Source organism: Bos indicus x Bos taurus, chromosome 29 (assembly GCF_003369695.1).
Source record: "Bos indicus x Bos taurus breed Angus x Brahman F1 hybrid chromosome 29, Bos_hybrid_MaternalHap_v2.0, whole genome shotgun sequence".
Taxonomy (NCBI): Eukaryota; Metazoa; Chordata; class Mammalia; order Artiodactyla; family Bovidae; genus Bos; species Bos indicus x Bos taurus.
The window spans coordinates 29,214-47,381 of NC_040104.1; positions in this window are offsets into that span (position 1 = coordinate 29,214).

The following is an 18,168-nucleotide window of genomic DNA, read 5'->3' on the forward strand; positions in this document are numbered from 1 at the left end:
CCTTGCTGTCCAAGGGACTCTCAAGAGTCTTCTCCAAAAGCATTAATTCTTCTCTGCTAAGTTTTCTTTATAGTCCAACTCTCACATCCATACACGACTACTGGAAAAACTATAGCTTTGACTAGATGGACTTTTGTTGGCAAAGTACTGTCTCTGCTTTTTAATATGCTGTCTGGTTTTGTCATAACTTTCCTTCCAAGGAGTAAGCATCTTTTAATTTCATGGATGCAATCACCATCTGTGGTGATTTGGGAGCCCACCAAAATAAAGTCAGCCACTGTTTCCACTATTACCCCATCTATTTGTTGAGCTATTTCAAATCCTAAAAGATGATTCTGTGAAAGTCCTGCACTCAGTATGTCAGCAAATTTGGAAAACTCAGCAGTGGCCACAGGACTGGAAAAGGTCAGTGTTCATTCCAATCCCAAAGAAAGGCAATGCCAAAGAATGCTCAAACTACCATACAATTGCACTCATCTCACACGCTAGTAAAGTAATGTTCAAAATTCTCCAAGCCAGGCTTCAGCAATATGTGAACCGTGAACTTCCTGATGTTCAAGGTGATTTTAGAAAAGGCAGAGGAACCAGAGATCAAATTGCCAACATCCACTGGATCATCAAAAAAAGAAAAGAGTTCCAGAAAAATATCTATTTCTGCTTTATTGACTATGCCAAAGCCTTTGACTGTGTGGATCACAACAAACTGTGGAAAATTCTGGAAGAGATGGGAATACCAGACCACCTGACCTGCCTCTTGAGAAACCTGTAGGAAGAAACAGTTAGAACTGGACATGGAACAACAGACTGGTTCCAAATAGGAAAAGGAGTACATCAAGGCTGTATATTGTTATCCTGCTTATTTAACTTATATGAAGAGTGCAATGGCACCCCACTCCAGTACTCTTGCCTGGAAAATCCCATTGATGGAGGAGCCTGGTGGGCTGTAGTCCCTGGGGTCGCTAAGAGTCAGGCACGACTGAACGACTTCACTTTCACTTTTCACTTTCATGCATTGGAGAAGGAACTGGCCACCCACTCCAGTGTTCTTGCCTGGAGAACCCCAGGGACTGGGGAGCCTGGTGGGCTGCCATCTATGGGGTCACACAGAGTTGGACATGACTGAAGTGACTTAGCAGTAGCAGTAGTAGAGAAGTACATCATGAGAAACGCTGGGCTGGAGGAAGCACAAGCTGGAATCAAGATTGCTGGGAGAAATATCAACAACCTCAGAGATTCAGATGACACCACCCTTATGGCAGAAAGTGAAGAGGAACTAAAGAACCTCTTGATGAAAGTGAAAGAGAGAGTGAAAAAGTTGGCTTAAAGCTCAACATTCAGAAAACTAAGATCATGGCATCCAGTCCCACTCAATGCATAGATCTCCAGTAATAATTCTTTCCTCAAAAGTTGTTCCTGCCCAGCCTTGTGGAATGTCACCTGTGTGTGATCAGATGACAGAGACTCAGCAGGCTCATTAGGCACTTGTAATCATTCTTTCTGTCTGAGTAGCTCTCTCCTTTGGATCCCCTGCCCAACACATATCACCTTCTGAGCCTCCCTGGCTCACCTGTGTTCTAAGATCAGGGCTTTGCTGGGCTGCATCTGGGTTCCCCTCCCTGTACCTGCAACATGGAAATTGCCTGAAGGCAGACAGCCAGGAGTCATCAGATGGATTTGTGTATCCATCTTCACTCTAGGAACTTAGTCCTGTGTGGCCTGCTGTCCAGGATCTGAAAACAGTTGTTCCCAGTATTTTGTTCAGGTTTCTAATTACCAGTGCCAGGTGAGGAAGTTCAGATACTGTTCCTCTTAAAGCTGGAAGTCGAAGTCACATTTTATTTTTACAGACACTCTTTCAATCAGTAATTCTAAGTCAGTTAACCATATATGTTCAAAAGTACCTTTTGCTTCATTTTATGTGTTTTGCTCTTGCAAATGTAAAACAAAACCAAATATCAAGAGACACACTAAAACAGGTTTTGTTTTCTGTTTTTCCTGGTTGAACTTTATGCCAACAAGTCCTAGGTAAGGACTTAGGAAGCTGCAGTAAGTCAAGGCACCAGCAAGATCACAGGATCTGCAATCAACAGGGATCTTAATGGTACCAGAGAGCCTTTTTTTTGCCATGCCATAGGAGGTGGATGCAGTAGTTGAGGGGCTAGAGACATCCCAGGACCTTAATGACACCAGTGAGCCAACTAAAATACAGGAGGCTGAGGCCAGGTACAGCATGTTTGGCCAATGTGAGCTGAAACATATTTCATTCTGAATTTCCAGAACCATAACCTCAAATAAAATGTTCACCTTTTTCTGATATTCACATAGAAAGATTGCACAGAATCTTTTGCCCAGAAATTCTACTTCCATGAAAGAAAGCCACCAGGAAGATTGCTTGGAGAATTTAAGAGATGTGTGGTTTTTAGGTGGAGAAAGATGAAGTGAGTAAATGGCAAATGTGGTTCAGAAATGGAAAGGGGTCTGTGCAAACCCAGCAGGCTCTCTTTGGTGGAAGGCAGGCCGTGCACTCACTGCTCCTTCCCCCTTTTGCTGAGGTCACTTTTATCATGTTTTAGGTAGCTCCAATGAAAACTTCAAGTACAGGGGCTTCCCTGGTGGTCCAGTGGTTAAGAATCTACCTTGCGGTGCAGGGGACACCGGTTCAATCTCTGGTCCCCAGAAGATCCCACATGCCACAGAGAAATTAAGTCTGTACACCGCCAATACTGAGCCCAGGCATCCTAGAGCCCAGCGCTCCACAGCAAGAGGAGCCACCAAAGCAGGAAGCCCAACCACCCAACTAGAGCACAGGCCCTGCTCGCTGCAAGTGGAGAGAGCCTGCAGGCAGCAAAGAAGACCCAGGGCAGCCAAAAGGAAATAAAATTATATTTAAACAAAAACCCCTTCAAGTACAGTGACTCTCAATGGCTCAAGTAACTCCTGCTCGATGTTCTCAGCACACCGGCATATGGGGTCTACAGGACCCTCCTCGTCCCGTGAAGGCCCAGCGTCTCCATCGACCATGTGTCTCCACCACTGTGCTGTGCCATCTCCCCGTTCTCCTCTGCACAGAACTGCTTCTGATGGTGTCACTCTTTAGGCAGGGGAGTCATTCTTGTGAATCACCATCTAAGAATTAATATCATCTCACCTGCAATTTTATTTCTATATTCCTTAAAAGGAGTTCCTTAAAATCCCAATTGTATTACTTAAAAGGGCGTTTTAACAAAATCTTGATTTGAACATCTATGTTTTTATTTATCAACTTTTATGTCTCCTTCATTGTGTCCTGTACTCTGGCTCACCCTCTCTTGGTCTCTGCTCTTGGCCTCTCAGGAAACAGCATACAGGATGTATTAGTTGCATCCGCCCTCCCCTCTCACTGGCTCTTTTCCATCCTCCCTCATCTCCGTGACATGGGTAACTCTGTGCACATCACTATCACCATGACACCCTCCCTCCCTTGGGAAGCCTGTTATCACCTTCCTGCTCCTTTCTCTGCTGCCCCGTGTATGTCCCTGCCCAACACTCACAGCAGCCTCACAGCAGGCGCTCTCCCTCACTCTTCTCTCCAGAGCTCCTGCTGGAATTTCTGGACACCACCTCCCAAGTATTTACCTCTGACTCTGACTTCTCCTTCCCTGGTGGGCCCTGTAGCATCTTCCCCTGAATGAAGACCACAGATAAAACCTAAATTCTCCTTCGTCCCCAGTTACCTTATACTCCCCTGTGGATGTCTCCTTCTTATCCAGGCTCAGTGATTCAATATCATCCATGAACCATTTTTCTATACTCAACCATCTATCTGGCCGTATTGATACCGTCTCTAGGGGAGTGGGTGGAGCAATGATGGGCAATGTTGAGATGGCAGGTAGAGACCAGACCAGGCAATGAGGGCGTGAGAATGAAGGACAGTGCTAAGAAAAGGAGCAGATTATAGAGAAGTCACAAGGGTAGAAGAGGTTGGAGAATTTTTAAAAACAGATCAGGGAGAAATCTGGGAGAGGAGAGGTTGAGTCTTAAGGAAAGAGAAATGATCATTGCATAGCTCCTCGGTGGAGTGGGGGAGGGGGGGGAATCCAGCAACCTGCTAGTTTACCAGCAACATCCTATCAGATGCTACATTTCAGTTGGAAACACTTCAGGCTACAAATCCGTTACATTTGTAGAAATTCCTAATGCATTAGAAATTGATACATTTTCCTGCAATGGAATAAATTAGGCTAAGATTATGCATTACATTGCTTATTGTGATGTCAAGATGTCATTTTATATTAGTGTTTATTCCAATGTGGACCAGTAAAGCATATTATAGTACATCATCTATTCAGTGGACTGATTTGTGGAAAATAGTGTCCCAAGAGAGAATATTCCCCAAGATATTGTCAGCTGAATATAAGCAAGATACCATAGAACACTGTGCACAGTGTGCGACCATGTATGGTTTTAAATGTGGTTGTGCTCAGTCACTCAGTCATGTCCCACACTTTGTGACACTATGGACTGTAGCCCACCGGGCTCCTCTGCCCATGGCGATTCTCCAGGCACGGATACTAGAGTGTGTTGCCATTTCCTGCTCCAGAGGATCTTCCGGACCCAGGGATTGAATCTGAGTCCCTTATGTCTCCTGCACAGGGAGGTGGGTTCTTTACCACCAGCACCACATGTGGAGTGAAGAAGAAATAGATATTCATAGTTGCTTGTGTATCCATAGAATGCCATTCTGGGCCGTCTCTCCTGATCCAGGGGCTAAGACTCTGCACTCTCATTGTAAGGGCCTGAGTTTAATCCCTTGTCAGGAAAGTAGAACCCACAGGCCACAGCTAAGACTTCCCATGGAAAAGGTCCCGCAGGCACAGCCAAATAAATACTTAGAAAAAAACAAACAAACAAAAAAAGTCTGGAAACTATTCCTGAGAAACAAAACACGTGGCTGACTGTGGAAGCAGCAGGGCCTTGACAAGAAGAAAGGGGGTAGGAAGAACGATGTAATATAAAGTATTTTATATTTCTAGGTTCTTGAACCTTGTACATGTATTACAAGTTTCTCAGAAATGCCAAGACATTACAAAAAAATTTTAAACCTCTAAAGAATAAAACTCACAGCGTTATTTCTACAAACTGAAAGAAAGTCAAGTTTGTTTTATCAGAAAGATTATCTGGCTTCTCTAACATATCTTCTCAGGCTTTTCCCACGCTACCCAGACAGTGGTCCATACGGCACTGTCTGGATTCTTGTCATAACGTGAAGTGAATCTTTTGCACTATCCTGGGTCCTTGATGTCAGGCAAATGAAGGACGACACCATCACATTCCTTGCAGCAGGGGCCCTCTTAGGTAGCACCGATTTTTACTTCCCAATGGAGCAGTACATCTACAGAAGGAAAAGTGGCGGCGTCTACATTAGGAATATGAAGAGAACCTGGGAGAAGCTTCTGTAGGCAGCTCATGCCATCGTTGCCACTGAAAACCCAGCTGCTGTCACTGCTGTGTCCTCCAGGAACCTTTGCCAGCGAGCTGAGCTGCAGTTTGCTGCCACCGCTTCTCTGGTCGGGTACTTTGCTCCTGGAGCCTCCACTAACCAGACCCAGGCAGCTTCCAGGAGCCAAGACTCCTAGTGGTTACGATCCCAGGGCTGACCGCCAGCCTCTCCCAGAGGCATGTATGTGAACTTCTTACCATCGGTCTGTGTGACACGGACTCTCCTCTGCACTCTGGAGACCACCCATCCCCGGCAACTAGGGAGTTCAGTTGGTGGGTCTGACTTGGCAGATGCTTACCCAGGAAGTTCTGCCCATTTCCTGTGAACATTCTTGGGAGATAGTGCCTGATCTCTACGTCTGAAGATTCTGAAATGTTGGGAAGCGCAGTACAAAACAGCCGGTTGGAAGAAGTCCTTGGAAAAATGGCGAAGGGCCAGAGATACCCTGGCTTGATGTGCTGTGGGCAAAAAAACATCTCCTGCCTTTGGTTATGCCCAGCAGCAAGATTTAATAATAAATATTAAAGATGTTACTTGAAAAAATGGGTTACAGGATAAACACACAGGTCACTTAGAGAGTGCTGTCCTTAAAATATTTTTACTGATTAGATGTTAACCCCGTACACACTCTGCTGGCTGTATACTCTAAGCTCTTTGTTCCTGCTTCTATAAAAAGACTTGACTACAAAAATAAACTTGTCAGTCCTTACAAGAGACTGTCTGACTGTCTTCTTTCAAGTTCATCGCTTCCAAGTCCTGGAAAAAAAATCCCCAACACTGAAGAGATTAAAAGGGAAGAGCAGGCGGCAGCTGAGCAAGCTCTGACCAAGGAGGACTTCACCGTGAATGGGTCACTTCAGCAGTTCAGTGCAACGCTACTGGATCTGAGGTGCTGGCCTAGTCCACAGGCGGGCAGGCGAGCTCGCTGCCTACTCCGCAGTTTCCCCTGAAGGCTGGCCTGCAGCGCCCACTGCTCAGGCCACTGGGTGGGTAGGCACAGCACTGGGTGGGCTTCAGCTGTTCCTTCACAGGCTCTTTTCTTGGGTGGGGGCTGTGCTGGGTCCTTGCTGCTGCACAGGTTTGCTCTGGTTGCAGTGAGTGGGGCGCACTCTCTGGTTGTGGTGTCTGCCTTCTCGTTGCAGCAGCTTCTCTTGTTATGGAGCGTGGGCCCCAGGGCCCCCAGGCTTCAGTGGTGGCAGAGCGTGGGCTCAGTGGCTGTGGCCCCCAGGCTGTGTAGCACAGGCTCAGTGGTTGTGGTTCACAACCTTAGTTCCTCTGAGGCACGTGGGATCTTCTTGGACCAGGGATTGAACTCATGTCTCCTGCATTGTCAGGATTCTTTACCATGAGCCATTATGGAAACCCCACAAACTCTTAAAATGGAAATTGGTTGACAGAAAATAAGCAGTTTCTAAATAAATAAAAATAAATAAATATGTCTACTCATGAGGATGTTCTGTGACTTTTGCTGTTTTCCTTTCACATAAGAGGAAAATTTCCTAATTCATAATTCATTATGTTCTTCCCTTAAACAACATTTGCAACTGCTAATTTTATTAGCTAAGGTTGATCCAATTTTTAAACCACTTTTCTCCCACTTTCCCCTATGCACTGTACATTCATTATCAATTGAAATAATATTTTATCATTGTTCAGTCACTCAGTCATGTCCAACTCTTTGCGACCCCATGGACTGCAGCACACCAGGCTTCCCTGTCCTTCACCATCTCCCAGAGATTATATTTATATACTTCATATGGATAGGAGGATAATCAGTTGACTTCATCCTTGAATTATTTCTCTGAATCCGACATATTAATATTCTAGTAAGATATAAAACACTTGACTGACTTCAGCATAATAAAAAATAATAGAATCAGGTGACCATATCTTAAGACTGATTATAAAAGCAGCAGCCATGTTGATGAGGAGCAGTGACACACGGGGGGACATTTTATGTGGTGAGAGAGAGGGGTGCTGGCCTCAGGGATTTAAAGGGCTGCTTGAAAACAGAATGGAACTTGGCTCAGTGGCTGGACCTCCTGGGAGTCACTTCCCAGGGACACACAGGACAGAGTCCCGAGCATCCTGTGTGCCCACAAGGCAGTCTGAAGCGGTGGCCAGGGCACCCCTCTGGGTATCAGTGGAGATGGTAGCTGTATTGTGTGTCTGTATGAGTCTGTATAAGGTGACCCTGCGTGAAGAAAAGTAAATTTGACTAAATGGCAGATGGCCTCAGCTCTAATAGTAAGATCTTTTCTTAAATCAATTTCTTTCTCCTCTCAGCTTTTCCATCTGAACGGATTTACTCTTCATGAGACCCATTCTTTTTTAATTCCCTTCTTCAAAGCCTCAAATTTTGTAGCTTTTTTTCAGTTAGTATCTTTCCATGTTTATTCCTCAGACAAGATAAACAAGAGTAAAATTTTCTTATTGGACTTAAAAGATACACAAATACTTTTAAAATCAGAAGTTCCAAAAGTTCTAAATTCAGTCATGTTCTCACTTTAGTGTCTTCAATCCTAAGCCTATAATTAGCATTTTTACTTGACTCACCGGGAGAAATATCAATAACCTCAGATATGCAGATGACACCACCCTTATGGCAGAAAGTGAAGAGGAACTAAAAAGCCTCTTGATGAAAGTGAAAGTGGAGAGTGGAAAAGTTGGCTAAAACCTCAACATTCAGAAAATGAAGATCATGGCATCTGGTCCCATCACTTCATGGGAAACAGATGGGGAAACAGTGTCAGACTTTATTTTTGGGGGCTCCAAAATCACTGCAGATGGTGACTGCAGCCATGAAATTAAAAGACGCTTACTCCTTGGAAGGAAAGTTATAACCAACCTAGATAGCATATTGAAAAGCAGAGACATTACTTTGCCAACAAAGGTCCAGCTAGTCAAGGCTATGGTTTTTCCTGTGGTCATGTATGGATGTTAGAGTTGGACTGTGAAGAAAGCTGAGCACCGAAGAACTGATGCTTTTGAAGTGTGGTGTTGGAGAAGACTCTTGAGAGTCCCTTGGACTGCAAGGAGATCCAACCAGTCCCTTCTGAAGGAGATCAGCCCTGGGATTTCTTTGGAAGGAATGATGCTAAAGCTGAAACTCCAGTCCTTTGGCCACCTCATGCGAAGAGTTGACTCATTGGAAAAGACTCTGATGCTGGGAGGGATTGGGGGCAGGAGGAGAAGGGGACAACAGAGGATGAGATGGCTGGATGGCATCAACGACTTGATGGAAGTGAGTTTGAGTGAACTCCTGGAGTTGGTGATGGACAGGGAGGCCTGGCCTGCTGTGATTCATGGGGTCGTGAAGAGTCGGACACGACTGAGCGACTGGACTGAACTGAACTGAACTGAAGTAAATTACTTTGATTTTTTTGTTGCTGCTGTTATTGTTGACTCTGTATCTCTGTAGAGGTTATAGACCTACAACAATCTTAATTTCATTGCTTTGAGTGAACCTTATAACTGGCCTCTCATATTCCATCAGATGATTATACTTAAAGTCTAGATTTTAAGGTGAACTGTTGGCCTCAACATATATAAAACACAAGTCTACACGATTGGAAGAGGTGGTGCTGAATTTAACTATCTCTCATCACTATGAGATTTGAATTGCAGTATCTTTGCCTCTAAACAGGTAAAATAATTTCAGTTCCCTGGCATTTCCATTAAAAATAAGTATTTTTTACTCTTAATATTCTGTAAAATAAAGTGAGATAAGGTAAAGGACTGTGTGCTTTGCAAATTGGTATTCAAATGTGAAGTATTATTATATGATATATAATAAATTCTGTTATTATATGATATTATTATAACTGTTTTATGCAATATGGGTTGATCTAATAGTTTAGACATGTGTATTATCAAGAAAGCTGAGCACCAAAGAATTGATGCTTTTGAACTGTGATGTTGGAGAAGACTCTTGAGAGTCCCTTCAACTGCAAGGAGATCCAACCAGTCCATCCTAAAAGAAATCAGTCCTGAAAAGTCATTGGAAGGACTGATGCTGAAGCTGAAACTCCAATACTTTGGCCACCTGATGCGAAGAACTGATTCATTTGAAAAGACCCCGATGCTGGGAAAGATTGAACATGGGAGTAGAAGAGGCAACAGAGGATGAGATGGTTGGGTGGCATCACCGACTTGATGGACATGAGTTTGAATAAGCTCCGGGAGTTGGTGATGGACAACGAAGCCTGGTGTGCTGCAGTCCATGGGGTCACAAAGACTCAGACATGACTGAGAGGCTGAACTGAACTAATTATCAAGTCACGTTTTATCTCTTTGTGTGTGTGTGTGTTAGTTGCTCAGCCATGTCCGACTTCTTTGTGATCCCATGGACTGTACCTCACCAGGGTCCTCTGTCCGTGAAATTCCCCAGGCAAAAACATTGGATTGGATTGCCATTTCCTTATCCAGAGTTCCTGTAGGAGAAATTAGAATTGGACACCTCAAGTCCAAGGGAGCTATGCATATCTATGTATATTTCTTTACATAAACTTTTAGGTAACACTCGACCAATTAATCTTGTTCCCCTCCCAAAAAAAAAAGTCCCAAGGAGGGGAAAAAAAAAAAAGCCAGAGATAAATCACAGGAGAAAAGTGTGATTTGCTGAGGACCATGTCTCTTGTGCTTCAGGCTAAAGAGAGTGTGACATGAATCAGTCATGGGTGTACATGTATCCCCCCCATCCTGAAACCCCCTCCCACCACCCTCCATCTCCCATCCCTCTGGGTTGTCCTAGAGCACTGGCTTTGAGTGCCCTGCTTCATATATTGAACTCACACTGGTCATCAGTTTCACTGATGGTAATGTACAGGTTTCAATGCTATTCTTTCAAACCATCCCACTCTCGCCTTCTCCCACAGAGTGCAAAAGTCTGTTCTTTACATCCGTGTCTTTTGCTATATTGTATATAGGGCTGTTACCATCTTTCTAAACTCCATAAAAATGTGTCAATATACTGTATTGGTGTTTTCCTTTCTGACTTACTTCCCTCTGTATAATATACCCAGTTTCATCCACATCATTAGAACTGACTCAAATGTGTTCCTTTTTTATAGCTGAGTAATATTCCATTGTGTATATGTACCACTTTTCTTATCCATTCGTAGGCGGATGGACAGCTAGGCTGCTTCTACTTCTTAGCTATAGGAAATAGTGCTACAGTGAACACTGGGATACACATGTCTGTTTCGGTTCTGGTTTCCCTCCATGTGTGTGTCCAACACTGGGATTGCTCAGGTGCATGAAAGTTCTATTTCCAGATTTTTAAGGAATCTCCACACTGTTCTCCATAGTGGCTTACTAGTTTGCATTTCCCCCAGTCTAAGAGGGTTTACTTTTCTTCACACCGTCTCCAGCATTTCTTCTTTGCAGACTTGTTGACGGCAGCCATTCTGACTGGCAGAGGTGGTACTCGTTGTGGCTTTAATTTGCATTTCTCTGATAATGAGCAATGTTGAGCATTTTTTCTTGTGTTTGTTAGCCATCTGTATGTCTTCTTTGAAGAAATGTCTGTTTAGTTCTTTGGCCCATTTTTTTTTTGATGGGATCATTTATTTTTCAGTTATTGAGCTGCTTGTATGTTTTGGAGATTAATTCTTCATCAGCTGTTTTGTAAGCTCTTATGTTCTCCCATTCTGAAGGCCGCTTATCACCTTGCTTATAGTTTTCTTCATTGTGCAAAAGCATTTGAGTTTAATCAGGTCCTATTTCTATTTTTTCTTGTATTTCTATTATTTGAGACCTGGGTCATAGAGGATCTTGCTGTGACATATGCCAGAGGGTGTTCTGACTATGTTTTCTGCTAAGAGTTTTATAATTTCTGGTCTTATGTTTAGATCTTTAATCCATTTTGAATTTATGTTTGTATATGGTTAGAAAGTGTCCTAGTTCCATTCTTTTACAGGTGGCTGACCAGTTTTCCGAGCACCACTTGTTAAAGAGATTGCTATTTTCCATTGTATATTTTGCCTCCTTGTCAAAGATAAGGTGTCCATAGGTACATGGGTTTATCTCTGGGCTTTTTATTTTGTTCCATTGATCTATATTTCTGTCTTTGTGCAATTACCATACTGTCTTGATGACTGTAGCTTTGTGGTATAGTCTGAAGTCAGGCAGGTTGATTCCTCCAGTTCCATTTTTCTTTCTTAAGATTACTTGGCTATTGGAGGCTTTTTGGTGTGTTTCCATACAAAGTGTGAAATTATTTGTTCTAGTTCTGTGAAAAATACCATTGGTAGCTTGATTGTGATTGCATTTAATCTATAGGTTGTTTTGTGTATTATACCGATTTTCGCTATATTGATCATTCTGATCAATGAACATGGTATGTTTCTCCATCTATTTGTGTCGATTTTTATTTGTTTTATCAGTGCTTTATAGTTTTCTGTAGGTCTTTTGTTTCTACAGGTAAATTTACTCCTAAGTATTTCATTCTTCTTGTTGCAATGGTGAATGGGATTGTTTCATTAATTTCTCTTTGCTTTCTCATTGTCAGTGTATAGGAATACAAAGGATTTCTGTGTGTTAACTTCATATCTGGCAACTTTACTACATTCATTGATTAGCTCTAGTAATTTTATGGAAGTCTCTTGTGGGTTTTCTACATAGAGAATCTCATCATCTCTAAACAGGGAGAGTTTTACTTCTTCTTTTCCAAACTGGATTCATTTTATTTCTTTTTCTACTCTGATTCCTGTGGCTAAGACTTCCAAAACTATGTTGAATAGTAGTGTTGAGAGTTGGCACCTTTGTCTTACTCCTGACTTTAGAGGAAATGCTTTAAGTTTTTTGCCATTGAGGATAATGTTTGCTGTGGGTTTGTTATAGATGGCTTTTATGTTGAAGTATGTTCCTTTCATGCCTGTTTGCATCTACTGAGATAATCATATTGTTTTTATCTTTCAATTTAATCTAGTGTATTAAGTTAATATGGTGTATCACATTGATTGGGGAATATTGAAGAATCCTTGCATCCTTGGAATAAAACCCACTTGGTCATGATGTATGATCTTTTTAATATGTAGTTGGATACTGTTTTCTAGAATTTTGTTGAGGATAATTGCATCTATGTTCATCACTGATATTGGCCTGTCGTTTTCTTTCTTGTGGCATCTTCATCTGGTTTTGGCTAAGGTGATAGTAACCTCATAGAATTAGTTTGGGAGTTTACCTTTCTCTGCAATTTTCTTGAAGAGTTTGAGTAGGATAGGTGTTGGCTCTTTTCTAAATTTTTCACAGAATTTACCTATTAAGGTATCTGGTCCGGGGCTTTTGTTTGCTGAAAGATTTTTTTTTTATTACATTTTTGATTTCCATGCTTGTGCTGGGTCTGTTAAGCTTTTCTATTTTTTCCTGGTTCAGTTTTGGAACATTATGCTTTTCTAAGAATTTGTCCATTTTTTCCAAGTTGTTTATTGGTATACATTTCCTGATAGTAGTGTCTAATGATCCTTTGTATTTCTGTGTTATTTGTTGTGATTGCTCCATTTTCATTTCTAGTTTTATTGATTTGGTTCTTCCCTAACCACCTGATGCGAAGAACTGACTCATTAGAAAAGACCCTGATGCTGGGAAAGATTGATGGCAGGAGGAGAAGGGGATGACAGAGGATGAATTGGTTGGATGGCATCACCAACTCTATGGATATGAGTTTGAGCAAGCTCTGGGAGTTGGTGATGGACAGAGAAGCCTGGTGTGCCTGCAGTCCATGGGATGGCAAAGGGTCGGATATGACTGAGTCACTGAACTGAGCCCCAGTGTTCATTGCAGCACTATTTACAATAGCTAGAACATGGAAGCACCTAGATGTCCATCGACAGATGAACAGAAGCTGTGGTACATATACAGAATGCAATATTACTCAGCCATAAAAAGGAATGCATTTTAGTCAGTTCTAATGAGGTGAACGAACCTAGAGCCTATTACACAAAGTAAAGTAAGTCAGAAAGATAAAGATAAATTATCATATACTAATGCATATATACAGAATCTAGAAAGATGGTACCAAAGAATTTATTTTCAGGGCAGCAATGGAGAAACAGATAGAGAACAGACTTATGGACATAGGGAGAGGGGAGGAGAGGGTGAGAGTAAGTAAGTATGGAGAGAGTAGGATGGAAACTTACATTACCATGTGTAAAATAGATGGCCAATGGGAATTTGCTGTATGTCTCAGGAAACTCAAACAGGGGCCTGGTATCAACCTAGAGGGGTGGGATAAGGAGGGAGATAGGAGGGAGGTTCAAGAGGGAGGGGATATATGTATACCTATGGCTGATTAATATTGAGGTTTGACATAAAACAACAGAAGTGTGTAAAGCAATTATCCTTCAATTATAAATAATTGAATTTTTTAAATATTAGAGAAATGGAAACCAAAATGTCAGAAGAGCCATTGTTTAAAACTCCACAGACAGTATGTTGTAAAGAGGGTGTGAGCAAAAGGGAACTCTCCCCCACTGCAGCTGAGGATGTAAATTGGTAACAATCACAATAGATGACATTGTGGAGGTTCCTTAAACAATGAAAATGAGAGTGAGATGGGAAGAGTTCCTAATGCCATACACCAAAAGAAACTACAAGCAATGTAAGCCCCCAGAACCCCTGGTACAGGCAGGCCCTCCTTGAGGAAATCCAAGTCCACCGCACAGAAACGAAGTGGAGCCTCTAGGCTGCAAGAGCTTTCAAAAGACCCTGGGCTCCATGTGTCTCTTGGGCTGGGGTTTTCGCCACTGGCCACTGGTCATCTTACTATGACCACTATATGGATGATCACATCCTTCCCAGTGTGGTTTTGCAGAAGCTAGGATGTGTCCCTGGAATCAAAGGTAAAGGGAAAAAGTGAAGAGACACAAGCCTTGGATGTTTCTCCTAGCCCATTCCACTCCAATTGACAATTATCGCACACAGAATTTTCCCTGAGGCTCTGCTTGCCCAAGGAACAAGTCAGGCATGAAGAAACGCTTCCATCTTGTGACCACATCCTGTAACAACAAATGTGAAACCAGCTCCTATGTGCTCTTAGCGTTCAAAGGGCCTTTGCTGTGTTCAGTCGCTCGTCCTGTCTTGAGATCCCATGAACTGCAGCACTCCAGGCTGCCCTTTCCTTCATCATCTCAGTAATGTTTCCAGAAAAGAAAATGGGATCGCAATGGGAAAATGCATTTCCATACAGTTGGGATGGCTGGTGACGTTTGAAGTGGGCCTGTGAATAGGATTATAAGGTGGAACCATAAAATTTCCTTGTTTGAGGGTTATGTGCTGGTTCCCGGGAACAGTGTCCCTGTTTGGGGTAAAACACACTGGAGTATTTTGAGTCAAGTATCAAATGCATGTTGGCAATTACTGAAAAGTGGATTATTTCTCAAAACAATCATGGCAATACCACATCAGAGAAGCAGGGAAGACATCAAGCCTCATTATAGAGGCCAGGCCTTACTGAGGTCCAATTCAACCAAAGTTGCTAAAGACCCTGTTAGGAGTCCACTGCTTATTAAGGAACATTGCGAAGATTATATTAGAAGCCATCATATCTTGGGTGCTGTGGATGATCTGGGATATGGTAGAAACAGTGGGATTTTATAATTAAAATTTTTCACATCACTTCACAAAAAAATTGAGAGAAAAAATTCACTAAATTTACAGAGTACAAAAACAAAGTACAAAAATCAGTTGCCTTTCCAAACACTAATAAACCATTAAGAAGAGAAATTAAGAAAACAATCCCATTTACAATTACATCAAAAAGAACAAAAATCCTAGGAATAAATTTAACCAAGGGCATGAAAAACCTGCACACTGAAATCTATAAGACATTGATAAACAAATTGAAGAAGACAAAAATAAATAATCTCCTGTGTTCATGGAATGGAAGAACTAATATTGCTAAAATGTCCATTCTACCAGTGTATATACATACCCTACCAAAATTCCAATGGCATTTTTCATGGAATTAAAATAAACCATCCTCACATCTGTGGAGAACAACAAAGGACCCTGAATAGCCAAAGGGATTTTGAGGAGGCGGGGCCGGGGGCGGGACAGGCTGGAGGCATCTCGTTCCCTAACTTCATGCTACATCACAACACTGTGATCACCAAAACAGTGTTGAATAGGCACAAAAACAGACATGCAGACCAGAGAGCTCAGAAATAAACCTACGGGCGTGTGGTCAGTTAATTCACAAGACAGGAACCAAGAACACACATCGAGGAAAGCACAGCCCCTCAATAAACGGAGCGGGAAACCGGACACTGCACGTCAAAGAGCAACGCGCCCTGCCGGTACCACGGACACAAGCTGGCTGAGACCCCAGAGTTGTCCGCATCAATTCCTTCCCCTCCTGGATCCTCTAAGGATAGACTCCCAGCAGTCAGGCAGGCACAGAAAGCCTCTCCCCACCTTTTCCTCCAACAGCACCACCTCCTGGCAGGTCCTGGGGAGACCCGGCTCCCATCAGCTACCACTCAGTCACTGCGGGCCTCAGGGAAGCACAGGCCACGCAAGCGCACAGTCCAGTCAGGCCCCACACCGTTAGCAGATCTGCTTCATACAGTACCCTTTGGAAAATCAAGCTGAAATGCAGTCAAGCATCCTGCTGTGTCTTTTGGTTGAAAGACGGTGTTATAATTTAGAACCATTGTTTTCCAGATCCCAAGGAGTAATGAGTAGGGTTGCAATAAAATACCATTTCTTTTATTCATAGCAGTATAGCTGAAGATCTTCCCAGCTTTGCAAAGTATACCCTAGGGGACTACAGGATGGAGCAGAGCTCTGATCACCCACACTCTATTTTTCACTACCAGTGTTGTCAAATATCAAATAAACATCAAACCAGGGCAGAACAGTCTCTTAAGGCAGCAGTTCCCATGGCTTCCCTGATGGCCCAGTGGTAAAGAATCTGCCTGCCAACGCAGGAGACACAGCTTCGATCCCTGATATGGGAAGATCCCATGTGCTGCAGAGCAGCTAAACCTGTGTTAACTATCGAGCCTGTGCTCTAGGCCCGGGAGCAGCAACTCCTGAGCCCGGGCGCTGCAGTGGAGATCATGCTCCATGGCAAGAGAAGCCACGGCAGTGAGAGGTCTGCATGCTGCAACCAGAGAGTAGCCCCTGCTTGCCACAACTAGAGAAAAGCCCGCGCAGTGAAGACCCAACACAACCAAAACTGAATCAATAATTAATAATAATGATAATAAGGTCACAGTTCCCAGCACCCAAAAAGGGAGATTCCCAACCAACACCCCATCAGTCAGAGATGAATCCAAAAGACCAAGCTTGAGTCCGAAAGCAAGAACGCCAACCAACGCCCCATCTGAGACGGGGTCACATGGCCAACCAACGCCCCATCTGAGACGGGGTCACATGACCAACCAACGCCCCATCTGAGACGGGGTCACATGACCAACCAATGCCCCATCTGAGACAGGGTCAGATGAACAAGCCTTAGTCCCAACCAGTGCTCTGCTGTGAGCAAAGCCAATGTGGTGGGAAGAACATCTTGGTGTCATCACCCTCGAGCTCCGTTACCAGGGACATGACAGCCAGCCAGAGCAGGCACTGATACACACACGCTACAGACAACAAACACCATGGTTCAGATAAGAGATCAGATGAGGTGTCGTCCGAATATTCCACTCCCACTCCCAGATGGAGGTGGCCAAACAGGTAGGCCCAGCTCCTGAAAGGGAACCCAGAGTGGCTCCTTTCTCATGGAATGAACTCAGATGGAGCAGGTAGAACTCCTAGCCGGCACAAACTGGAGTGACTCGCCCCCAAACAACTCTGAGTATGGACTGTGGCTCAGGATATTTATTGGCCTCAAACAGTCTCATGTCTGGAAGGCCAGTGCCTGTCAGGAAGAATCCCTTCAAGTTCCCTGGAATGAAATGAGTTCCAGTAGCTACTGCGGACTCAGGGAAGGGGCTTCCCTGTCTGGGGTCACCCACCATGGATACGGACTCCTAGTTGACTTGAAAAATTGCTGTTGATCCAAGTTTGTATGTCCAACACATAGTGAGGACAAAAAAGTTGAAACATCAGAGTTTGGAGCAGAGAAAAGTTATTGCAAGAGCAGAGCAGAAGAACAGGTGGCTCATGCTCAAAAAACGGGAACTCCCAGATGGTTTGGGGGGAGGCATTTTTAAAGGCAAATTAAAGGGTGAGAGCTGCAGAGTACGTCACTTTCTTCTGGGGTAACACAGTGGTGCTCCAGGAATCTTGCATTCAGCAAGAATTTACCATCCTCCACCTGGGTGGGGGCCTTAGCTCCTGCAGAAGAACTCAAAGATATGTTAAGTCCATCTCTCAAGGAGGAATCAGGACCTGGCTTTATTGCTGCTCTATTGTTACTTGACTGCTCCTCTTTTACTCCTGTATTCCCTCCCTTCCCTAATCAGTAACTGCATCTGTCCTTTGGAATTCAGAGAAGGTCTAGGAGGTTGAAGCCTTTTTCCTACAGAAAAGAAACAGGGGACATGGAAAGGCTTTTGTAGCCAAGAGGGCCCCACAAGGTCCTGCTTGGTTTCATTATTTTTCATTATAACTTGGTGAATACAGTTATTGATAAGATGGCAATTGTTCCAAGATATATGTAGTTTGAATGCAGCTGCTGCTGCTAAGTCGCTTCAGTCGTGTCCGACTCTGTGCGACCCCATAGACGGCAGCCCACTAGG